Source organism: Neolamprologus multifasciatus, chromosome 23 (genome assembly GCF_963576455.1).
Source record: "Neolamprologus multifasciatus chromosome 23, fNeoMul1.2, whole genome shotgun sequence".
Lineage (NCBI taxonomy): Eukaryota > Metazoa > Chordata > Actinopteri > Cichliformes > Cichlidae > Neolamprologus > Neolamprologus multifasciatus.
Window position 1 is genome coordinate 7,468,292 of NC_140460.1, and position 22,916 is coordinate 7,491,207.

General features: G+C 43.7%; 2 pseudogenes; both read left to right on the forward strand.

Moving 5' to 3' along the window:
• The first annotated feature begins 619 nt into the window (after positions 1 to 619).
• LOC146490921 (flavin-containing monooxygenase 5-like) lies at positions 620 to 18,743 on the forward strand (annotated as a pseudogene).
• Positions 18,744 to 19,489: 746 nt separating this feature from the next.
• On the forward strand, positions 19,490 to 22,654 carry LOC146490922 (flavin-containing monooxygenase 5-like; annotated as a pseudogene).
• Positions 22,655 to 22,916: the final 262 nt, after the last annotated feature.

The following is a 22,916-nucleotide window of genomic DNA, read 5'->3' on the forward strand; positions in this document are numbered from 1 at the left end:
AAAGACAAGATTTTTCCAGATAAAAATTATCCAAAATTTTTCAGCCTCTGCGTACAGTCACTTTGCTTCCCTTATTGATTACTTCCTATATCAGCACCTCTGTATCAGCAGAGGGTTTTTTTCTGAGTTATTATATAATATATATATATATAGTTTTGTATTTCTGGTGTTCAGCAATGAAGCTGCCTTTTGAGTTCTTTTGAGTTGGTCTTATCACCTGACTAAATGTTGAGTCAGAATACTCCAAAGAGCATTTTGTGGAGGAATGTTGCCTTGCAACATTAAATTACCTGGGAATGTGAAATCCAAAGCCAGAGTGGACTACAGCTATGGCCAAAACAAGTGTTAAGTTTGGCAGTGATAGCTCTTCCAAGCAAACACTGGTAAAAATCATTTATGAAAAGAAATAGGGGCAAACTTCCTGTTGCATACAGCTCCATGGATGCAATTTCCTATTTTAGAGTAAAAATATTTTGGACTGATCTGATTCACTCTCCACAGAGCTGAAGAATGACACATCGTGTAGCAATTGTTGGAGGAGGGGCTTCAGGTCTGGCCTCTATTAAGTCCTGTCTGGATGAGGGGCTGGAGCCTGTCTGCTTTGAAAGCAGCAATGACATTGGTGGTCTGTGGAGGTTTAAGGTGGGTTAGACAACATACAGATCGGACTTTGCTTTGCTCTGACAGATGAGATTTGTTTTTCTCTATTCATGGCTTTCTCCGCAGGAGAATCCAGAGCCAGACAGGGCCAGTATTTACTTTTCTGTCATAATCAACTCTTCCAAGGAAGAGTTTCAGTGATTTTCCCATCCCTGCACACTTCCCAAACTACATGCACAACTCCCTCATCGTGGACTACTTTGGACCACTTCCAGCTCACCAAGCACATACTCTTTAACGTAAGGATGTTTTGCTATTTATCTGTATTCTATTGGCAAAACTTAACGTATCACCAAGTTTTCTAAAGAAAAAAGCTTTTTTAGTACTTTTTTAGTACTGATATATATAAATGGGGCATACCCACACTCTTATCAACAACCTGCTTCTGTCTTTCTGTTTTCCAGACCAAAGTCTTGCAGGTGAAGCAGAAATCTGATTTTTCTCATTCGGGCGAGTGGGTTGTTGAAACGGAGAACAAGGATGGCAAGAAAGAGAAACACATTTTTGAAGCTGTGATGATCCTTAGTGGACACCACTGCTACCTCAACATGCCTCTTCATGACTTTCCAGGTAACACATGTCTGAGGGCTAGCAATAAACTACATGTAGATTTTATGTAGCCTTATAGAGTTTGGCTGTAACAATAGAAAGAGGAAGTAATAATATTTAATAACCAGTGTTTGACATTCTTTAACCATGTCTGTCGTGGAAACAGAAAGGGAGATTGTGTCTTGTTGTTTTATTTTCTTCAGGCATTGAAACTTTCCAGGGGAAGTATTTCCACAGCAGAGACTACAAGACTCCTGAGGAGTGAAGGAATAAAAAGGTCATAGTGATTGGAATTGGAAACTCTGGAGCAGAAATAGGAGTGGAACTGAGTAGAGTCACCAAGCAGGTTGGACTGAGATGAACTGATTCCTCATTTAACATTTTTTTTTTTTAAAAAATAATAATTTACCCCAAATTTCATTCAGTTAAATTCAGCTCTGTTATTTTTGGACCTGAACCCATACCACCAAAACATACACCTTATACATGAATTATTAACCTATTAGTAGTTCAGACGCTATCAATATGATGAGAATTACATAAAAAAAATATATACCAAGAACCAGAGCAATGGCTGACAATGATTAATTTCATCCTAGGTTTACCTGAGCACTCAAAGGGGAGCCTGGATTCTGAACAGACTTGGGGATAATGGGATTCCCATTGACTTGTATTTTAACAGAGTGTTCGACTTTCTAAGGAAAACTGTTCCCTTTGTTTTTTTCTGTAGTCTGGGAGAGAGACGACTAAACAAAATATTTGATCATGCTCTGAACAATCTAAAGCCAAAGCACAGGTATTGTGTTATGTGGGATTATAATATTATTTTATGCCATGTTATACCCCTAATTAAAGATTGTGAATTATTATGTAGTTTTAGTTTGCATTATTCTCCTGAATTAGAAGAAGGTGATAACTATTACATTTGTTAAACTGATTTGCATTACATTAGACTGCTGATTTATTGTGAATGAATGATATTGTTTTATGATGCATTATACTGCTGAGTTATAAGAAATACTGTTCGCAGAAAGTCATCGCCTTATTTGTCCGATTAGAAGAGAACAGAGCATACTGGAGAGGTTTTCTGCCCCATCTCAGCAGGAGCAGATAAACAGGGAGCCAAGGTCGTAGCTTAGGCGCCGTGTGAGAGAAAGAATATGAATGTTTAGGCTTTTATGATTAGGTGGGGGCCACTAGAGGCTATAAGAGTTTGATCAATGCTCCACCATTTTGAGATCTGATGCTGTCTGCGTACAGTGTCCATCTCCCACGCGTGTACATTAAAATCATCGTTTGACTCAACCCGGCCGGACCAGTGTTGTTATTTTGGTTTTCCTCTTGTATCCATCTCCAATATTTTGAATCCGTAACACTTAATATCTACAACTGCACTTTATATTTGTAATGCAGTAGGCAGACTCCCTTGAATCTTGTGTTGGGCAAATCTTTATTACTATTTCGATGACCTTATTGCATTTCTTCCTATCAGATATTTTGGACAAAACCTTGGCTTCATGATTGCATGACTGGAAAGCCAGTAAATTCATTTTTTTCATCATATCAGTACGGCAACGTTTAACTTTCCATTTCAGGCTGTTTAGCCAATATCCAACATTAAATGATGAGCTTCCCAACCGCATCCTCTCTGGAACAATTCAAGTGAAACCCAACATCTGCAGATTTCAAGGTTCCAGTGTGGAGTTTGATGATGGCAGTGTAGTGGAAGATGTTGACCTGGTGGTAGGTCAGAAATTACCCACTTTTCTTCACCTTCATAGAGAACAGTAAAAATGACTTCTGACTAACATGGACCGCTGTCTTTCAGGTGGTTGCTACAGGATACCGATTTTCCTTTCCATTCCTGGCTTCACAGGTGGTCTCTGTGTCTAACAACAAAGCATCTCTGTACAAATATGTGTTTCCTTCTGAGCTCGAACGCCCCACGCTGGCTATCATTGGTCTAGTGCAGCCAGTGGAAATCTATTATGCCTATCTCCAAGTTGCAGGCCAGGTGGGCCACACGTGTCTTAAAGGTCAGAGTTTAAATAATTTAATTAATGACCACAGTGGCACGAGTATGCCGGCTTGTACACATACACGAGAGACACGAGAGTTCTTCTTTACTGATGTTTACTGTGCTTCTCTTAACGTACACAGGTACACCGTAGAACTGGTGAATACAAATGTACAAGAAAATTATATTTCAGCATTAAAACATATTACAATATAAAATTCACAAAATATAAACAAACATACCACTTTGGCCTGCAAGTAGACAAACCGGTGTAATTGGAACTTAGGACTTATTTCTTCTTTCTTAGCTTGACTTTTACACGGCTAGACCGTCACCATGAGCAGCTTCTCTGACCTTACTTCCCAAAACAGGAAGTGACCTCTGCCCTTACCTTATACTTACAAAATTAACCGGTTATTTTCCATCTATCAAATTAACTTTACACCAATCCGGTAGGCAAAAAGGAAAATGTTAACATACTCAACACAAAAATAAAACATACAAAATAAAATGCGTTAATTACATTATCATTACAAGAGCTCCGCCTACTGGTCAAATACTAACATAACAACTGTTACAACGAGGACCACAGTAGACCTTCTAATAGTATAATAGTACTAATGTTAACGAAGAGGCTGCATTAGACTGTTTTTAACAATGAAAGACATGAGTTTTTAAAATATACATTCTGGATTTGTTTAACTCTGCACTAGAATCTGAAAATAAGAGTTTCTGCAGCTATCTTAAAATTTTGCTTTTTGTTTGTTAATTTTATTTTCTGGCAAATAACTCAGCCAACAATCTGTGGTCGTTCCAGTAGCCAGTAATGAAATTTTCCAATAAAATTTCTAATAAATCATTTCCATAAGTCTACATGTTTTCTACAGTTACTTTATGGCTACTTGTGGCTTTTGCTTAGAGGTTCAAGCTTAAGAGTCCATGATTTTCTTTCTTCTTTTAAAGTATTTATTATTTTTAGGGCTCAAAGATTTGAGATGTTTAGAGGCAGGACTCACGCCCACGGCTGAATACACTCATTTGCATTTATTCACAGTCAATAGAAAAAACACAGTTCAAAAAATATCTTAGCAGTTGGAAGGTCCAGTCTCCACAAAGCTTCCTTTTAGATGCAGACAAAGTAACTTTGTCACACCAGAGTCAGCTCACCACTGGATATCTCACAATTTCTAAATGATGTGCACAGGGACAGACCAGTTAACGTATCTTCACAATTAACCCAAATAAAATAGGAGCAGGAGCAACGCTTCATTTACCGCTTTCAAGGCAACAATCCAGCAAAGACTGATCCACTGCTCCTTCCTTATGAAGCTGCCCAAACAAGATCATCAGAGCTGATGTGTTACTGCCACCAGGTGTGTGTCTGAAACTTGGTCCCCACAATGCACAAAGGCCAGTGCATACACACACACAAACACACATAAATGCACACAAACAGGGAAAATGAGAGAATGGAGACACAGACTAAAACACCACAACAATTGGCAGGTTGAACGCTGAGGACTTGCGGTACCCTGACAGTTTTTTAACACTTAAAGGTTGATTTAGTAATGCATGAAAACATACGCAAGCATATCAGTGCTGTTTGACAGTGTTTCATTAGAAGTTGCAAAGTAAGTAAAAAAAAACAAACATTTAAGCAGTGTCACTGTGGTATTTGAAGCACGAAATGTCCCTGCTTCCTTAAAATCCTTTACTTACCCTCTCAGCTGGTCCAACATATAACAAAGCTTGATACTGCTTGACGTTTGTTGCTGAATTTTCAGTTGAAACTGGTATTGACATAAATGACTGCTTGGAAAAACTTTTAGTTGCCACTGTAGAATTCAGCTTGTGGCACATAATTTGACATTGGACATTGGACTTTAACAACTCGATAACAAAACCAAGCTTTTCATTCCAAGACCCTGGGTAGTCAGTGTAGGAGCCATATGAGTTGTTCCTTTTTTGACTAAGTGGGTTGGTTTAAATGGACTCACTGTATTGGTGCACGGGTGTGGGGCGTGTCTCATGGGTGTGGTAGTTGATAAATGTGGTTGCACTCACCTGTTCACAGCACCTGATGTTGATGAGCAGAAAGATAGGGTGAGCATGAGGCAAAACTTTCTGTTGACTGCAGCTTGAGCGCAGCTTGAATGACTTTGATGTATTTTAACCGGAACTTGATGGTTTTTGTATATTTGTGCACTAATTGATGCCATAGGCCAAGTTGAAATTTGGCATAGTAGTTAGTGCAGTTCTTTGTGAGTTGCAGGTATTTGTTTGTGCAGTCTGTGCATTTGTTTAATAGTTAATCCCAGGCACTGATTTGTATATTGGACAGTTGCATGTGGAATAAAAGGAGCAAATGGTACAGAAGTGTATTTTATGTGTTTATTGTTGCGCGTCATCTGTGTCCTCATGTTTAGCCTGCCGCGGCCATAGGTTGGAGGAGCCGCAATAAATTGTCAACAGAAAAGTTTGTAGGTTTTATTGGATTATTTATATATAGATGAGTTTTATAGTTTGCTGTTGCCTTTGTCCACGTAGCTTTTAGATTAAGCCTTTGGCTACACAATACAGATTTCTTTCAGGAGTCTTATTCCCCTGTTAGGTTTCAGCAGTACAGCTGCACTAGGCGTTGTACTGATTTACTTTCTAGTTATTGTGCATCAGGCGGCTGAAGCCATTGGCTTGGGAGTACCGCCACAGTTTGTGTTTAAGACAGTTTGTCTTCCTCACAGCTGACGGTATGGAGGTACATAAATACCCACCGCTAGTATGTACGGAAGACTAGGTTGAGTTAGTTAGGTTTAATAGGCAGATAGAGGGGGATATTGCTCCTGTTAATTGTGTGTCCAAGGTTTATTGAAGGGAATGTCATCAAGTTGATGTGTTGGAATGAAGCTGTATGGCATAGGTGCAGTTCAGCGTTTGGATTTTGTAATGTTTTGAAAAAAATGGAGACACACCAATTAATACAATGTGGTGATGTGGATGGAAAGAAAAGACAGCCAAAACCGACTACCAAGGCTTTGGAGAATCAGACTGAAAGGCTTCAAACAGAACGTCACACTAAGTTTAATAAAATTAAAAATGTCATAAAGGTTATTAAAGAATTAAAGCAATCTGAAGATAATGTTTCCACTGTTCAGGCTCAGTTAGAGAATTTGTCTGTGTTGCTTAATGAGGCAACTTATCTGCATGAAACCTTGCTTCCTTTGCTTCCTCAAGAAGAGCAAGAAAAACAAACTGCTTGATTTATAAGTGTGCAAGCACATAATACTGAGTTTATGGAAGAGATAAAGAAATGGCTTCATGATGCAAAGGGAAACCCTCAGAGTAAAAATCTGGTGTCTGAGCTTGATTTGCCACATTTAAATCCACCTGGTGTTGAGTCTTCTGATGTATTACCTACTGGAAAGGGTTCTGCTGCTTCTAGGCACACCGGGAATATTGGTAAAGGTGCTGCGATAGATGATGTTAATCCAAGTGATAGCATCTCTAATGTTAGAAACAAAAGTTGTAGGAAAAGTAAAACATCACTCAGTGGCTCAATGGTTTCATCTGCCTTGTCAGCATGCATAACTGCAGAGGCTGACATGGCTGCCCTTCTTGTTCGACAGAGGTTGTTGAAAGAAAAGCATGCTTTGGAAGAACAAGAAATACAGCTTAAGAAAAGAAAGGAGCTGCTTGACTTAGAAACGGAAATAGCAGCTTCAGCAGCAAAGGTGAATGTTTTAAAAGCTTCTGAAATGTCCCAAGTCTCAAGTGCTGTTAATGGTAAATCTGATGGAATGAATTCATATTTAGAACGAGAGCAGGGGCGTTTAGGCATTTTAAATCCTAATGCTCCGACATTAGAACCTGTGTTACCAGAGCGACCATATCAGGGTGTTGATGCAAGTGATCATCAAGTGCATGTATTGGATGTAAGGCCCAAGGTTAAAAATATTTCTCAGCCTAAGGTCGTTTCGTTGCAACAGTCAGAGACGAAGTTACATCAAGTATTTCCAGGTGCAGTTTCAACTACTCGGATGATGTCGCAGTCTCACGCACAATCAAAACCTCTTACACATACAGTGCAAGGTAATGAGGGTCATGATCATCTAGTCACAGTTTTGAAGAAACAAAATGAAATTACAACTTTATTGGCTGAGCAGCAGTCTCTGTTTTTGCTACCAAGGCGTGACATTCAGTTATTTGATGGTGATCCTTTGCAATATCAAACATTTATGACAGCTTTTGAGCACATGGTGGAGAGTCAAGCTCACAGTGCTAAGGATTGTTTATATTTTCTCGAGCAATACACTAGAGGCCATCCAAGAGAAATGGTCAGAAGCTGTCAGTATATGCCTGCTGAGTATGGATATGCTAAATCTTTGCTCCAGGAGAACTTTGGCATCCATCCATCCATCCATCTTCATCCGCTTTATCCGGGGCCGGGTCGCGGGGGGCAGCAGCCTAAGCAAAGAGGCCCAGACCTCCCTCTCCTCAGCCACCTCCTCCAGCTCGTCCGGGGGAACACCAAGGCGTTCCCAGGCCAGCCAAGAGATATAATCTCTCCAGCGTGTCCTGGGTCTGCCCCGGGGCCTCCTCCCGGTGGGACATGCCTGGAACACCTCACCCAGGAATCGCCCAGGGGGCATCCTTGTCAGATGCCCAAACCACCTCAGCTGGCTCCTTTCGATGTGGAGCAGCAGCGGCTCTACTCTGAGCCCCTCCCGGATGGCCGAACCTCTCACCCTATCTCTAAGGGAGAGGCCTGCCACCCTTCGGAGGAAGCTCATTTCCGCCGCTTGTATCCGCGATCTCGTCCTTTCGGTCACTACCCACAGCTCGTGGCCATAGGTGAGGGTAGGGACGTAGATCGACCGGTAAATTGAGAGCTTCGCTTTTACACTCAGCTCCCTCTTCACCACGACGGACCGGTGCAGCGTCTGCATTACTGCAGCTGCAGCCCCAATCCGTCTGTCGATCTCCGGCTCCCTTCTCCCATCACTCGCGAACAAGACCCCGAGATACTTGAACTCCTCCACTTGGGGCAGGAACTCATCCCCGACCCGGAGTGGGCACTCCACCCTTTTCCAGCTGAGAACCATGGCCTCAGATTTGGAGGTGCTGATCCTCATTCCCGCTGCTTCACACTCGGCTGCGAACCGCTCCAGTGCGAGCTGGAGGCCCTCACCCGATGAAGCCAACAGAACCACATCATCCGCAAAGATCAGAGATGAGATTCTGAGGCCACCAAAGTGAAAGCCCTCCGCCACTTGGCTGCGCCTAGAAATCCTGTCCATAAAAATTATGAACAGAACCGGTGACAAAGGGCAGCCCTGGCAGAGCCCATCACCCACCGGGAACGAGTCCGACTTATTGCCGGCAATGCGAACCAAGCTCTTGCAACGGTTGTATAGGGCCCGTAGCAATGGGCCAGACACCCCATACTCCCGCAACACCTCCCACAGGACACCCCGAGGGACACGGTCGAATGCCTTCTCCAAGTCCACAAAACACATGTAGACTGGTTGGGCAAACTCCCATGCACCCTCAAGTATCCTCGAGAGGATGAAGAGCTGGTCCAGTGTTCCGCGACCAGGACGAAAACTGCATTGTTCCTCCTGCATCCGAGGTTCGACTAGCGGACGAACTCTCCTTTCCAGCACCCTGGCATAGACTTTCCCGGGGAGGCTGAGGAGTGTGATCCCCCTGTAGTTGGAACACACCCTCCGGTCCCCCTTCTTAAAGATGGGGACCACCACCCCGGTCTGCCAATCCACGGGTACTGCCCCTGATCTCCACGCAACATTGCAGAGGCGTGTCAACCAGGACAGCCCTACAACGTCCAGAGCCTTCAGGAACTCGGGGCGGACCTCATCAACACCAGGGGCTCTACCACCAAGGAGTTGTTTAACTGCCTCAGTGACCTCGCCCCCGGAAATTGGCGGGTCATTCCCCTCATCCCCAGACTCTGCTTCCTCCTCGGAAGACGCGTCAGTGGGATTAAGGAGGTCCTCGAAGTATTCCTTCCACCGCCTGACAATTTTCTCAGTCGACGTCAGCAGCGCTCCGCCAGCACTATACACAGTGCAGGTAGAGCACCGCTTTCCCCTCCTGAGACGCCTGACGGTTTGCCAGAACCTTTTCGAGGCAGTCCAAAAGTCTTTTTCCATGGCCTCTCCGAACTCCTCCCACACCCGAGTTTTTGCTTCAGCCACTGCCCGAGCCGCATTCCGCTTGGCCTGTCGATACCTGTCGGCTGCCTCCGGAGTCCCACAGGCTAACCAAGCCCGATAGGACTCCTTCTTCAGCCTGGTGGCTCCCTTCACCTCTGGTGTCCACCATTTGGTTCGGGGATTACCACCACGGCAGGCACCAACCACCTTGCGGCCGCAGCTCAATGCAGCAGCTTCGGCAATGGAGGCGCTGAACATGGTCCATTCGGACTCAATGTCCCCGCCTCCCTCGGAATGCTGTTGAAGCTCTGCCGGAGGTGTGCGTTGAAGATCTCGCAAGCCGAGGGGATATTAGAATACCCACCCCAGCCCGCCGCCTCTCACCAGGGGCAACTCCAGACTGAGACAGAGTCCAGCCCCTCTCCAGGAGACTGGTTCCAGAGCCCAAGCCATGCGTAGAGGTGAGCCCGACTATATCTAGCCGGTACCTCTCAACCTCACGCACTAACTCAGGCTCCTTCCCCACCAGAGAGGTGACATTCCATGTCCCTATTACCAGTCTTGGCAGCCGGGGGTCAGTCCGCCAGGGCCTCCGCTCCTGGCCGCCACCCGGCACACAATGCACCAGTCCAGAACATTTCGTATCCTTTTTTTTTTTTTCTTTTTTAACACAGTCTTTAGACTTACAGAAGTAAACACATATTAGTATGACAGTTTTGCAATGAGGCTTACTTTTTTATGCAGAAAAAGATCTTGAGTGAGCTTGTAAATTCACACTGACGTTATACACGGTTGGATTTCTGTAAATAAATAACCAGAATAAACCACTGATCACACCGGTTGGCTGGCAGTGGGATCCGTGCCTTCTAAAGACAAACACAGCATGTAGTATCTCCGGATGACGGTTAAATGGAAATGAATGTAACGTTGTTGTTACTCTTGTTTTCTGCACAACTTCCTGCTCTGCGCGGCTCATTGGCTGCAGCTTCTTGTTAACTGTAAACATATTTTGCACTGTCTCCTTCGCAGAGCTGCAGTATGACCCGTCGTGTGGCAGTGATCGGAGGAGGGTCTTCGGGTCTGGCTTGCATAAAGTGCTGTTTGGATGAGGGGCTGGAGCCTGTGTGCTTCGAAAGCAGCGATGACATTGGTGGGCTGTGGAGGTTTAAGGTTGGCTGACGCTATGTGAATCACTTTACTTTTGGTCATGTTTTATCATTTTTCATACATATGAAGTGGATTTTCTTCATTTCAAGGGCACATGGTGCGCACTGAGACTCAGAATTTGATCCGAAATAAATATTATGCTGAAAATGGTGCGGGCACAATTTTCAAGCTCATATACAACCTTGTGCACTGATTTATTGCGTGATAAGTGACAGTGCACAAGGGTTGAAGCACTGTTTTGAATCGGATATCTTGTTTGCTCAGTGACAAAACAAGTATTTAGATTTCTTACTTGAGAAAAAGTGGTAATCCTTCTCTTTTTTTTTTTTTTCTGCCTGTCCCGTTTGGCTCTTTTGCCATCAGAATTATTGTCTAAAGGCGAAGAAAGATGCCCAACGGATTTTCTTTACCAAATTGACCATCCCAGCTTTGCCGTAATGGTCCATTTGATTCACCTTTTATTCTTTATTTTATTTTCACTTGCTGAATACGGGACAGACTTGACTGGGGGAAAGAAAAGGGAGAAAGAAAGAGGGAAAGAAAAACAGTTGAGAAGAGGGACGGGGGAGAAGGGCAAAAAACAAAAACCAACAGAATAAGCAGAAAAAAAAAAAAAATACATATATCGATCACCTGGATCACCTGTTGAGAAAGAAAAAAGAAAACAAGCAGAAGAAAACGAGAGTAATACAATAAACCACATCACAATGATATATGGGAATATGACCGTAAATACTAAATATTAAACATTATTGTGCAGCACGTAAGATCGACAGCACAGTGTGCATTGAGGTAGGAGCCAAAAAGGGTGTAGTTTGTGTGTGTGATCACCCGTGTGTACACCTGTGAGCATGGACGCGCTTGTTTTCTTAAAAGGTTCCCTCATGTAATGATCTGCTAGAGGGTGTGGGGGGCCACTGCCCCGTCCTCCAGGGCATGAAGCAGGTATGGAGGAGATCAAAACTCCAGACATCCAGAGGCCCCCAGAACACAAGAGACCAAGGAAGACCAACAGAGGGGCAGCCGTGCCACCGTCCCAGAAAGAGCTGAGGAGAGTCCCAGATGAGGGGTCACCCAGCAGCCACAGAGCAGAAGCCAGGGGGGGCTGCAGTGACGTGCCCGTGAGCTCCGCCGGCAGCCAGCTGTGCCTGAGTGACCGAGCCCCAGGCCGAGAGGCCGGGGGCACCCCACCTCCGAAGTGGCCCAAGCGAGCCCCAGGCTCCAGGCCCCGATAAGCAGCCGCCAAGGAGTGAGCCGGTGTGTACCCGGACGCCCACCCCCGGACACAAAGAACCACCAACGCACCGATGTCTGAGGGAGTCCGCCCCCGGCAGGGGAAGTGGTGGGGGGAGATAGGCCTCCAAACCTTGGAGGGCCTGAGCTGTCCTCAGAGAGGTGGCGTCTGATACCCAACCTGACATATGGACACAGACATACAGGCACACACAGATACAAACATCCATTCCCACCCTCATGCTCTCATATGCACTTACTCCACACTCAACCAACGTGGAGACAGACATAAAGAGACGCTGTACACACAATCACACTCCCCAAGCGTACTCTACGAACCGGGTCTAGGTACCCTTGCCCCTGGAGGGGGGAACTGCACCCAGACCCAGGTTGTGTTACCCTTTTCCCTGCGGTGGGGAGAAGCAGACCGCCCCGACTCCGCAGCAGCAGGGAGGCCCCACATTCCGGATCCCAGTCGGACGGCCAACTCCTCCTCCTAGCCCCCCTGCTCCAGCAGAAAGCAGAGAACGAGGGTGAGAGAAGACTCCTAACCTCCCTCCACCCGCTCATTGTAGTGTTGATGTATGTGTGTTCTAAGGTGCATTTAAAACCCAGGAGGGCATGGAGCTACCTGCCAGAGAGCAGCAGGTAAGCGCATAGTCCCTCCTGCTAGCCCTCAATGTCTACGTGTATTTAAAATTGAGAGGTGGGCAACGACGCCGGGGGTGAGGTGTACACCCTGATGGTAATTGGGATTCCGTGTAGCGTGCCCACCCCCAAGATCCTATATGTATGTGTAATGAGAGTGTGAGTAATGTGAATGTCTAAGTTGCGGGATAAAATTGAGGCAGAGGCAGCCAGAAGGGGACAGAGGGGGGGGTTACCTCCTCTGCACCCTGGTGACACACCCCTACTCCAAGGCCATGCATGTGTGGGTGGTTGTGGTGGAGCGGGAAGAGGGAGGCAGCTGGAGATGGGGAGGGAAGGAAGGGAGGGGCAAGTGACCCCTCCCTGGGGCCAGCTCCCCCGCTGACCCCAGTAGGCACCCCCATACTCCGCGACCCACCAGGGAAGGGGGGCCCAGGCCCATCCGAACCGGGGACCAGTGCAGCGGCGCCGCCCGGCCCCACAGAGCCCGGGGCAGTCCACCCAACCCCACAACAGAGAAAACTGCACCCACCCCATCATCCACTCATCTTCCAGACTACATAAGACAATAGACGCCCAGGCTGAGATCTTCCTCCACCTCTCCTGTATCTCCCCCTCTTGCAGAGAGAGTTCCTGAGAGAGGAAAGCTCCTGCAAGATGTGACAACCCCCCCCCCCCCCCCCCCACCAGTTGAAGAGCCCCCCAGGTGGCTCGGCGCACCGGCGGCACCCCGCGCCAGTGGCGGGCCCCCATATACCCACCGGCCCACAACCCCGGCAACACACCAACCAGGACCCAGGCCCCCGAGGCCCGGCCAGGGCCCCAGGCCAGAGCCGGAGCGCCCCCAGAACCTCACGCCCGTCCCGGACCCACCCAGGGGCAGCCAGGCTACCAGGTCAGTAACCCCCGTCCGTCAGCACAGACCCTCCCCTAGCCCCGCTGCACGTAGCCACGAGGAAGCCGTCACCTAAGAGCCAACAGAGCCCCTAATTGGCCATGACCGCTACCCCGGGTTGAGCCCCCCAAGGAAGATGCTCCCGGGGAACCCCCCGACGCCCTAAGCCCGACCCTACCCCCACACCAATCACAACAGTGAAGGCGAGACCAAAATATGACCCCCCACCCCCACTAGGTGATGGAGCTGATCAGAGGAGCCCAGAGCGATTGATCTGATGTGGTGGCAGAGGCTGTATCAAGACTAATGTAATCTAATAGATAATTTCTATATTGGTTAGAATTAAGATTGTTTTTATTTTTCCAGTTCATGAGGACTGTTTTCTTGGCTATGCATAGGGCAGTGAAAACCATATGGGCTATATTCTTTTCTGAAGTGACATTATCTAAGCTGCCCAACAAACACACTAAGGGGGAAGTTGGAATGTTACATTTCAGACACTTTGATAAGTCTTCACATATCTCGCGCCAAAACTTCTGAACTGGTGGACAGAACCAAAGAGCGTGGATATAATTGTCCGGTGAATTGGTTTGGCAGTGTGAGCAGTTGTTGGTAGATGCAAAGCCCATCTTGAACATCCGATGACCTGTATAGTGCACTCTATGTAGTATTTTGTATTGAATTAATTGAAGACTGGGATTTCTGATTAGATGAAAGGGTTTTTAAGCAAATCTGAGACCAGAAGTTTTGGTCTAAGTTAACTGATAAATCCGCTTCCCATTTTGCAATAGGAAGTGATATTGATTCATCTGTTTTAGAAAGCATTCTGTATATTTTGGATAGTAATTTGGGGGTTTTAAGAGTAAAAAATTGAACCACACTTGGTGGTGTTTGTAGTTCAACTTGACCCAGTTCAAATTTCTTTTTTATTATGGTATTATGGTAATCCTTCTCAAGAAGCCTAATACCTAGTTCAAAAGTTTTAGCATTAAATATTCTCAATTTCAATAATTATCAGTAATACAGCAGATTATATTGGGAAATGTAAACTCTAAAATAAATGGTGTGAAAACCAAAGTACAATGTTTGCATCACAGTATTTATTAGACGCGTAAAAACATACATAAAATTAAACTACAAATGCAATAAAACTGTACTCAAGCCAGACGAGCATTGAAAGAGTAATGGTGCTTCAGCTCTTTTATTTATTTATTTATTTTTTTTTCAACTTTAGGAGAATCCAGAGCCAGACAGGGCCAGCATCTACCACTCTGTCATCATCAACACCTCAAAGGAGAGGATGTGTTTCAGTGACTTTCCCATCCCTGCACACTTCCCAAACTTCATGCACAACTCCCTCATCATGGACTACTTTCGGCTGTATGCTGACCACTTCCAGCTCACCAAGCACATACGCTTTAATGTAAGAATGCTTTATGATGTCTGAAATGGTAAATTGTATCACATAATTAAAAAATAAATAATTTAAGTTAAATCCTAAGCACGGTGGCACGGTGGTTAGCACTGTTGCCGCACAGCAAGAAGGTCCTGAGTTCAATTCCACCATCAGGCTGTGTGGAGTTTGCATGTTCTCCCCGTGTTTGCGTGGGTTCCCTCCGGGTACTCCGGCTTCCTCCCACCGTCCAAAGACATGCAGCTTGTGGGGATAGGTTAATTGGAAAATCCAAATTGCCACTAGGTGTGAATGTGCGAATGAATGTGAGTGCAAATGGTTGTCTGTCCCTGTGTGTTGGCCCTGCGACAGACTGGCGACCTGTCCAGGGTGTACCCTGCCTCTCGCCCTATGACAGCTGGGATAGGCTCCAGCGCCCCCCGCGACCCTTAAAAGGATAAGCGGAAGCGAATGGATGGATGGATGGATAAATCCTAATTACTACAACATTAATTTCATAGAAAAAAACACTTTGTTCTGTCCCCTTGCGCCTGTCTTTCTGTTGTCCAGACCAAAGTCTTGCAGGTGAAGCAGAAATCAGATTTTCTCATTCAGGCGAGTGGGTTGTTGAAACGGAGAACAAGGATGGCAAGAAAGAGAAACACATTTTTGAAGCTGTGATGATCTGTATTGGACATCACTGCAACCCCAACATGCCTCTTCATGACTTTCCAGGTGACCCTTGGCCTACAATCGATTACATCTTGGGAATTGTTATTGTTTAAATCAACCCTTGACACTTTCACGTATCTTCAAATATAGGTCAGAGCAGAAGTATTGAAACATTGTGTCTACCCACCATAAGTTTGTCTTATTTTCTTCAGGCATTGAAACTTTCACGGGGAAGTATTTCCACAGCAGAGACTACAAGACTCCCGAGGAGTGGAGGAATAAAAAGGTCGTGGTGATTGGAATTGGAAACTCTGGAGGAGACATAGCAGTGGAACTGAGTAGAGTCACCAAGCAGGTTGGAATGAGTTGGTCGCATCATTAGAGTAAGAATGTGTCTGAACTGATTTAGTATTTAACATGTGAAACTTCATGATTCTCACAGTTTTAAAGCTGAATCCAATATAAATACAAGCATGTAAAACCAAACAATGGACATAATTATTTAACTTTTACATCTTCTTAATCCTTTATTTACATATTAGTAATTAGTAATATTAGTAGTTTAGAAAGTAAAAATTGAGACAATTCAGACAGAAGCAACAAGAGAGCTAACTACTCTTTCTTTTCTTCAAAGCTTTACCTGAGCACTCGAAGAGGAGCCTGGGTTCTGAACAGAGTTGGAGACAATGGGGTGCCCCTTGACCTGACTTTTAATAGAATCCTGGAGATTCTGAGGAAAATCCTTCTCTTTGATTTTTTATGTAGTATGGCAGAGAGTCGGCTCAACCAAAGATTCAATCATGGTCTTTACAATCTAAAGCCAAAACACAGGTACTGTATTTGTAGCTAGTATAGAATGTTCCAAGTGGTTGTTCTAAGACAAAAATTATGGCCTTTTTGTGCTCACCTTTGTCCTCCTGAACAGTGGCACACACCGGAAGCAGCGTGATGTGTTACTGGCATGCAATATTTTGCTTTTTTAGGTGTATCATGCACCTCTTAAGTTTTGTAACCTGGCCCACAAAGCTAGCACAGTCAAGCTGGATGAGTGGTTTGGCCATTTCAGTGATCTATCAGTGCAGGTTCTCAGAAAAGTCCCAGCTTATGCATCTGCAGATGCTTCAGCAGCTGGAAAAGATGAGAATTTTCTGCATGCAGTCACTTTGCTTCCTGTATTGACTACTGCATATATCATCACTGTTGCCTTTTTTTTTTTCCTGAGCAGTGACACATATTGTTCAGGATACGATCAACTCTGACACATTTTAAGCACCATTATTAATTTTGATGGGGCTGTGATGGCGTCAATGTTGGTGTTATTTTATGCAACAACAGTGCAATGTCCAGTGTAAACAACCAGTTCAAAGTATGAAACTTCTGGCTGAAAATGTTGGTCCCACAACAACAACCCCTTGTCAAAATCAGTGCCTGACAACGTTGACATTTTCTGATATTCACGTTTGCAATTAGATTTTTTTGTATAAATAAAATAATATGAAAAAACTCCTTTCTGAATTTTTTTGTATTTTTGACTTTTTATTTCAGGCTGTTCAGCCAACATCCCACAGTGAATGATGAGCTTCCCAACCGCATCCTCTCTGGAACAGTTCAGGTGAAACCCAACATCCGCAGATTTCAAGGTTCCAGTGTGGAGTTTGATGATGGAAGTGTAGTGGAAGATGTTGACCTGGTGGTAGGTCTGGAATTACATACTTTTCTTCACCTTCATAGAGATCAGTGAAATTGACTTTTGACTAACATGGACCGCTATCTTTCAGGTGTTTGCTACAGGATACCAGTTTTCCTTTCCATTCCTGGCTTCACAGGTGGTCTCTGTGTCTAACAACAAAGCATCTCTGTACAAATATGTGTTTCCTCCTGAGCTCGAACGCCCCACTCTGGCTATCATTGGTCTGGTGCAGCCAGTGGGAGCCGTTATGCCCATCTCTGAGATGCAGGCCAGATGGGCTACACGTGTCTTCAAAGGTAAAAATGACTTTTTCTTTAACACAGCTTTTTCTCATCACTCAGGATTTTAGACTTTTTATAGAGTTGTTATTTTTACTACAGTAAACAGCTTTGTCCCCTTTCAAACAGGCTGCATAAAGCTTCCTCCATCAGCTGCCATGCTAAAAGATATTCAGTGTAAGCAGGAGGCCATGGCTCAAAGGTAATGAAGTGGATTTACTCAGCTTTATAGAAACCCATATTTAAGATCGGCATTTTCATATGTTCAACTCAAACTTTTTTAGGTATGTCACCAGTCAGAGACACACCATCCAGGTGGACTACATCAGCTACATGGATGAAATAGCAGAGCTAGTGGGAGTTCAACCCAACATCTCAAGGATGCTGCTGACTGACCCCAGGCTGGGAATGAATGTGCTCTTTGGTCCCTGCACGCCGTACCAGTATCGTCTCAGGGGGCCAGGAAAGTGGGCTGGAGCCCGCCAGGCAATCCTCACTCAGTGGGAGAGAGTGATTCAACCCCTGCAGACCAGGCAATGCGATGAGCCCAAACCCAGTAGATCGTATAAGTGGCGTCTGCTTCTGTCGGCTGTTGCTGTGGGCTCGGCTGCCTACATTAGCAAGAACAACCTTCCAGCTTTCCTCCAGGATCCCACTGCTTTGCTGGACAGGGTTAAAATGTACCTGCCTACACAATGATGGAAAATTCATAACTCATCAGCTTACTAAGTGAGTGATGCAATTGTATATTAACATCAAAGGCCAGCTGATCTTAAATGACTAAAAGCTACAGTTACAGTTACATTCATGTGTATTGTTTCAGGTTTCTTGCTTTATGCCTTCAGAATTGTGTAACTGGATAGATCTCCTTTTTTCAATTACACAATTTCTGCAGGTTATTTGTTTTAACACTTAACAGGATGCCGTGACATAGAATGTAATTTGAGCCGATTTAAAAAAGAAAAAAATTGTTTTCCAACAAAAAAAAATACATTAATAGCGCTTTCATCCAGATTTGTTTGCAATATAAGAGCATAAACATGGGTAAAAAGAAATTATGCTAGCACAGAATGCCATTGTAGACGGGTAAACTGTTGTTATCCTTTTTTTAACATCAGCACTGTTACTCTACATTGACATGCTGCTCTGTTTTCTTTCATTATATTAATTAAAGTATTCAAATGTTTTTACAACATTACTGATACACAGCACAGATGGTTTACTATTGTTTCTTTCAAATAAAAATAAATCACAGTGTTTTCACATCTTTCACTACATTGTGTTGTTTTATCCATTACTATGTCCCAGTGACTATAAAGTATGAAAAACATGACTCATAACTATAAATAAAAGTTCAGCACTTGAAACAAATCCATTTTCATGTCTTTTATTAGTAAATAAATCTTTTAAGCCACAAAGATCTGAGATTGTTTGCTGAAAAAATAAAGATCTCTTTTCTCTGCTTGACTTGGTATTAATACCAAAGACCAGTGCAAGCACGCCTCTGTCTTGATGGTGATTGATTGATTATGCCTTCAATTGTCACTTGCAATGTTATACGTACATCTTACCTGCAGTGAAATGGGACCCCTTCCGACCATACATACATTATTGGGGTGCTCAGGAGGTAGAGCGGGTCAGCTGCTGATGAGAAGGTTTGATCCCTGGCTCCCCCAGTTTGCATGCCAAATATCCTTGGGCAAGATACTAACCCCGACTTGCTCTCCGATGCTTCCGTGGGAGTATGAATGCGTATGAACTATACTTAGAAAGCACTCAAAGTAGATAATAGTGCTTGTGTGAATGGGTGTGTGTGGGGTGAATGCGGCGTGTTGTCTAGAGCGCTTTGAGTACTCCAGGAGGCCAGAAAAGCTCTATATAAGAATCAGTCCATTTACCATCATTGTTTGCAATGATAATGGATGAAGCTTCAGTTTTACAGCTGAATTGAACTTTCAGTTAACTTTCTAGTGTAGATTGTTAATAACTCAACACAATCTAAACCCAAAGTGCAGGTACTGTGTTTGTAGCTAGTATAGAATGTAATATAATCTGCCATGTTAGAACAACCACTTGGAAAAATCTAAGACAAAAATTGTGGCCTTTTTGTGCTCACCTTTGCACTTCTCATGAACAGTGGCACACACATGAAGTGTGTGTTACAGTTGCTGACGTGCAGTGTTTGTTGCGCACGTCTTCACTTTTATATTCTGGCACTCACAGCTGGAACAATCAAGCTGGAGACTCGAGTGTGTGAGTGGCTTGGTCATTTCAGTGATATATAAGTCCAGGTTCTCAGAAGGTCCCAGCTTATGCATATGTAGATGCTTCAGCAGCTGAAAAAGACAAGATTTTTCCAGATAAAAATTATCCAAAATTTTTCAGCCTCTGCGTACAGTCACTTTGCTTCCCTTATTGATTACTTCCTATATCAGCACCTCTGTATCAGCAGAGGGTTTTTTTCTGAGTTATTATATATTGTATATATAGTTTTGTATTTCTGGTGTTCAGCAATGAAGCTGCCTTTTGAGTTCTTTTGAGTTGGTCTTATCACCTGACTAAATGTTGAGTCAGAATACTCCAAAGAGCATTTTGTGGAGGAATGTTGCCTTGCAACATTAAATTACCTGGGAATGTGAAATCCAAAGCCAGAGTGGACTACAGCTATGGCCAAAACAAGTGTTAAGTTTGGCAGTGATAGCTCTTCCAAGCAAACACTGGTAAAAATCATTTATGAAAAGAAATAGGGGCAAACTTCCTGTTGCATACAGCTCCATGGATGCAATTTCCTATTTTAGAGTAAAAATATTTTGGACTGATCTGATTCACTCTCCACAGAGCTGAAGAATGACACATCGTGTAGCAATTGTTGGAGGAGGGGCTTCAGGTCTGGCCTCTATTAAGTGCTGTCTGGATGAGGGGCTGGAGCCTGTCTGCTTTGAAAGCAGCAATGACATTGGTGGTCTGTGGAGGTTTAAGGTGGGTTAGACAACATACAGATCGGACTTTGCTTTGCTCTGACAGATGAGATTTGTTTTTCTCTATTCATGGCTTTCTCCGCAGGAGAATCCAGAGCCAGACAGGGCCAGTATTTACTTTTCTGTCATAATCAACTCTTCCAAGGAAGAGTTTCAGTGATTTTCCCATCCCTGCACACTTCCCAAACTACATGCACAACTCCCTCATCGTGGACTACTTTGGACCACTTCCAGCTCACCAAGCACATACTCTTTAACGTAAGGATGTTTTGCTATTTATCTGTATTCTATTGGCAAAACTTAACGTATCACCAGGTTTTCTAAAGAAAAAAGCTTTTTTAGTACTTTTTTAGTACTGATATATATAAATGGGGCATACCCACACTCTTATCAACAACCTGCTTCTGTCTTTCTGTTTTCCAGACCAAAGTCTTGCAGGTGAAGCAGAAATCTGATTTTTCTCATTCGGGCGAGTGGGTTGTTGAAACAGAACAAGGATGGCAAGAAAGAGAAACACATTTTTGAAGCTGTGATGATCCTTAGTGGACACCACTGCTACCTCAACATGCCTCTTCATGACTTTCCAGGTAACACATGTCTGAGGGCTAGCAATAAACTACATGTAGATTTTATGTAGCCTTATAGAGTTTGGCTGTAACAATAGAAAGAGGAAGTAATAATATTTAATAACCAGTGTTTGACATTCTTTAACCATGTCTGTCGTGGAAAACAGAAAGGGAGATTGTGTCTTGTTGTTTTATTTTCTTCAGGCATTGAAACTTTCCAGGGGAAGTATTTCCACAGCAGAGACTACAAGACTCCTGAGGAGTGAAGGAATAAAAAGGTCATAGTGATTGGAATTGGAAACTCTGGAGCAGAAATAGGAGTGGAACTGAGTAGAGTCACCAAGCAGGTTGGACTGAGATGAACTGATTCCTCATTTAACATTTTTTTAAAAAAAATAATAATAATTTACCCCAAATTTCATTCAGTTAAATTCAGCTCTGTCATTTTTGGACCTGAACCCATACCACCAAAACATACACCTTATACATGAATTATTAACCTATTAGTAGTTCAGACGCTATCAATATGATGAGAATTACATAAAAAAAATATATACCAAGAACCAGAGCAATGGCTGACAATGATTAATTTCATCCTAGGTTTACCTGAGCACTCGAAGGGGAGCCTGGATTCTGAACAGACTTGGGGATAATGGGATTCCCATTGACTTGTATTTTAACAGAGTGTTCGACTTTCTAAGGAAAACTGTTCCCTTTGTTTTTTTCTGTAGTCTGGGAGAGAGACGACTAAACAAAATATTTGATCATGCTCTGAACAATCTAAAGCCAAAGCACAGGTATTGTGTTATGTGGGATTATAATATTATTTTATGCCATGTTATACCCCTAATTAAAGATTGTGAATTATTATGTAGTTTTAGTTTGCATTATTCTCCTGAATTAGAAGAAGGTGATAACTATTACATTTGTTAAACTGATTTGCATTACATTAGACTGCTGATTTATTGTGAATGAATGATATTGTTTTATGATGCATTATACTGCTGAGTTATAAGAAATACTGTTTGCAGAAAGTCATCGCCTTATTTGTCTGATTAGAAGAGAACAGAGCAGACTGGAGAGGTTTTCTGCCCCATCTCAGCCGGAGCAGATAAACAGGGAGCCAAGGTCGTAGCTTAGGCGCCGTGTGAGAGAAAGAATATGAATGTTTAGGCTTTTATGATTAGGTGGGGGCCACTAGAGGCTATAAGAGTTTGATCAATGCTCCACCATTTTGAGATCTGATGCTGTCTGCGTACAGTGTCCATCTCCCACGCGTGTACATTAAAATCATCGTTTGACTCAACCCGGCCGGACCAGTGTTGTTATTTTGGTTTTCCTCTTGTATCCATCTCCAATATTTTGAATCCGTAACACTTAATATCTACAACTGCACTTTATATTTGTAATGCAGTAGGCAGACTCCCTTGAATCTTGTGTTGGGCAAATCTTTATTACTATTTCGATGACTTTATTGCATTTCTTCCTATCAGATATTTTGGACAAAAACTTGGCTTCATGATTGCATGACTGGAAAGCCAGTAAATTCATTTTTTTCATCATATCAGTACGGCAACGTTTAACTTTCCATTTCAGGCTGTTTAGCCAATATCCAACATTAAATGATGAGCTTCCCAACCGCATCCTCTCTGGAACAATTCAAGTGAAACCCAACATCTGCAGATTTCAAGGTTCCAGTGTGGAGTTTGATGATGGCAGTGTAGTGGAAGATGTTGACCTGGTGTTAGGTCTGAAATTACCCACTTTTCTTCACCTTCAGCGGTCCTGACTAACATGGACCGCTGTCTTTCAGGTGTTTGCTACAGGATACCGATTTTCCTTTCCATTCCTGGCTTCACAGGTGGTCTCTGTGTCTAACAACAAAGCATCTCTGTACAAATATGTGTTTCCTTCTGAGCTCGAACGCCCCACGCTGGCTATCATTGGTCTAGTGCAGCCAGTGGAAATCTATTATGCCTATCTCCAAGTTGCAGGCCAGG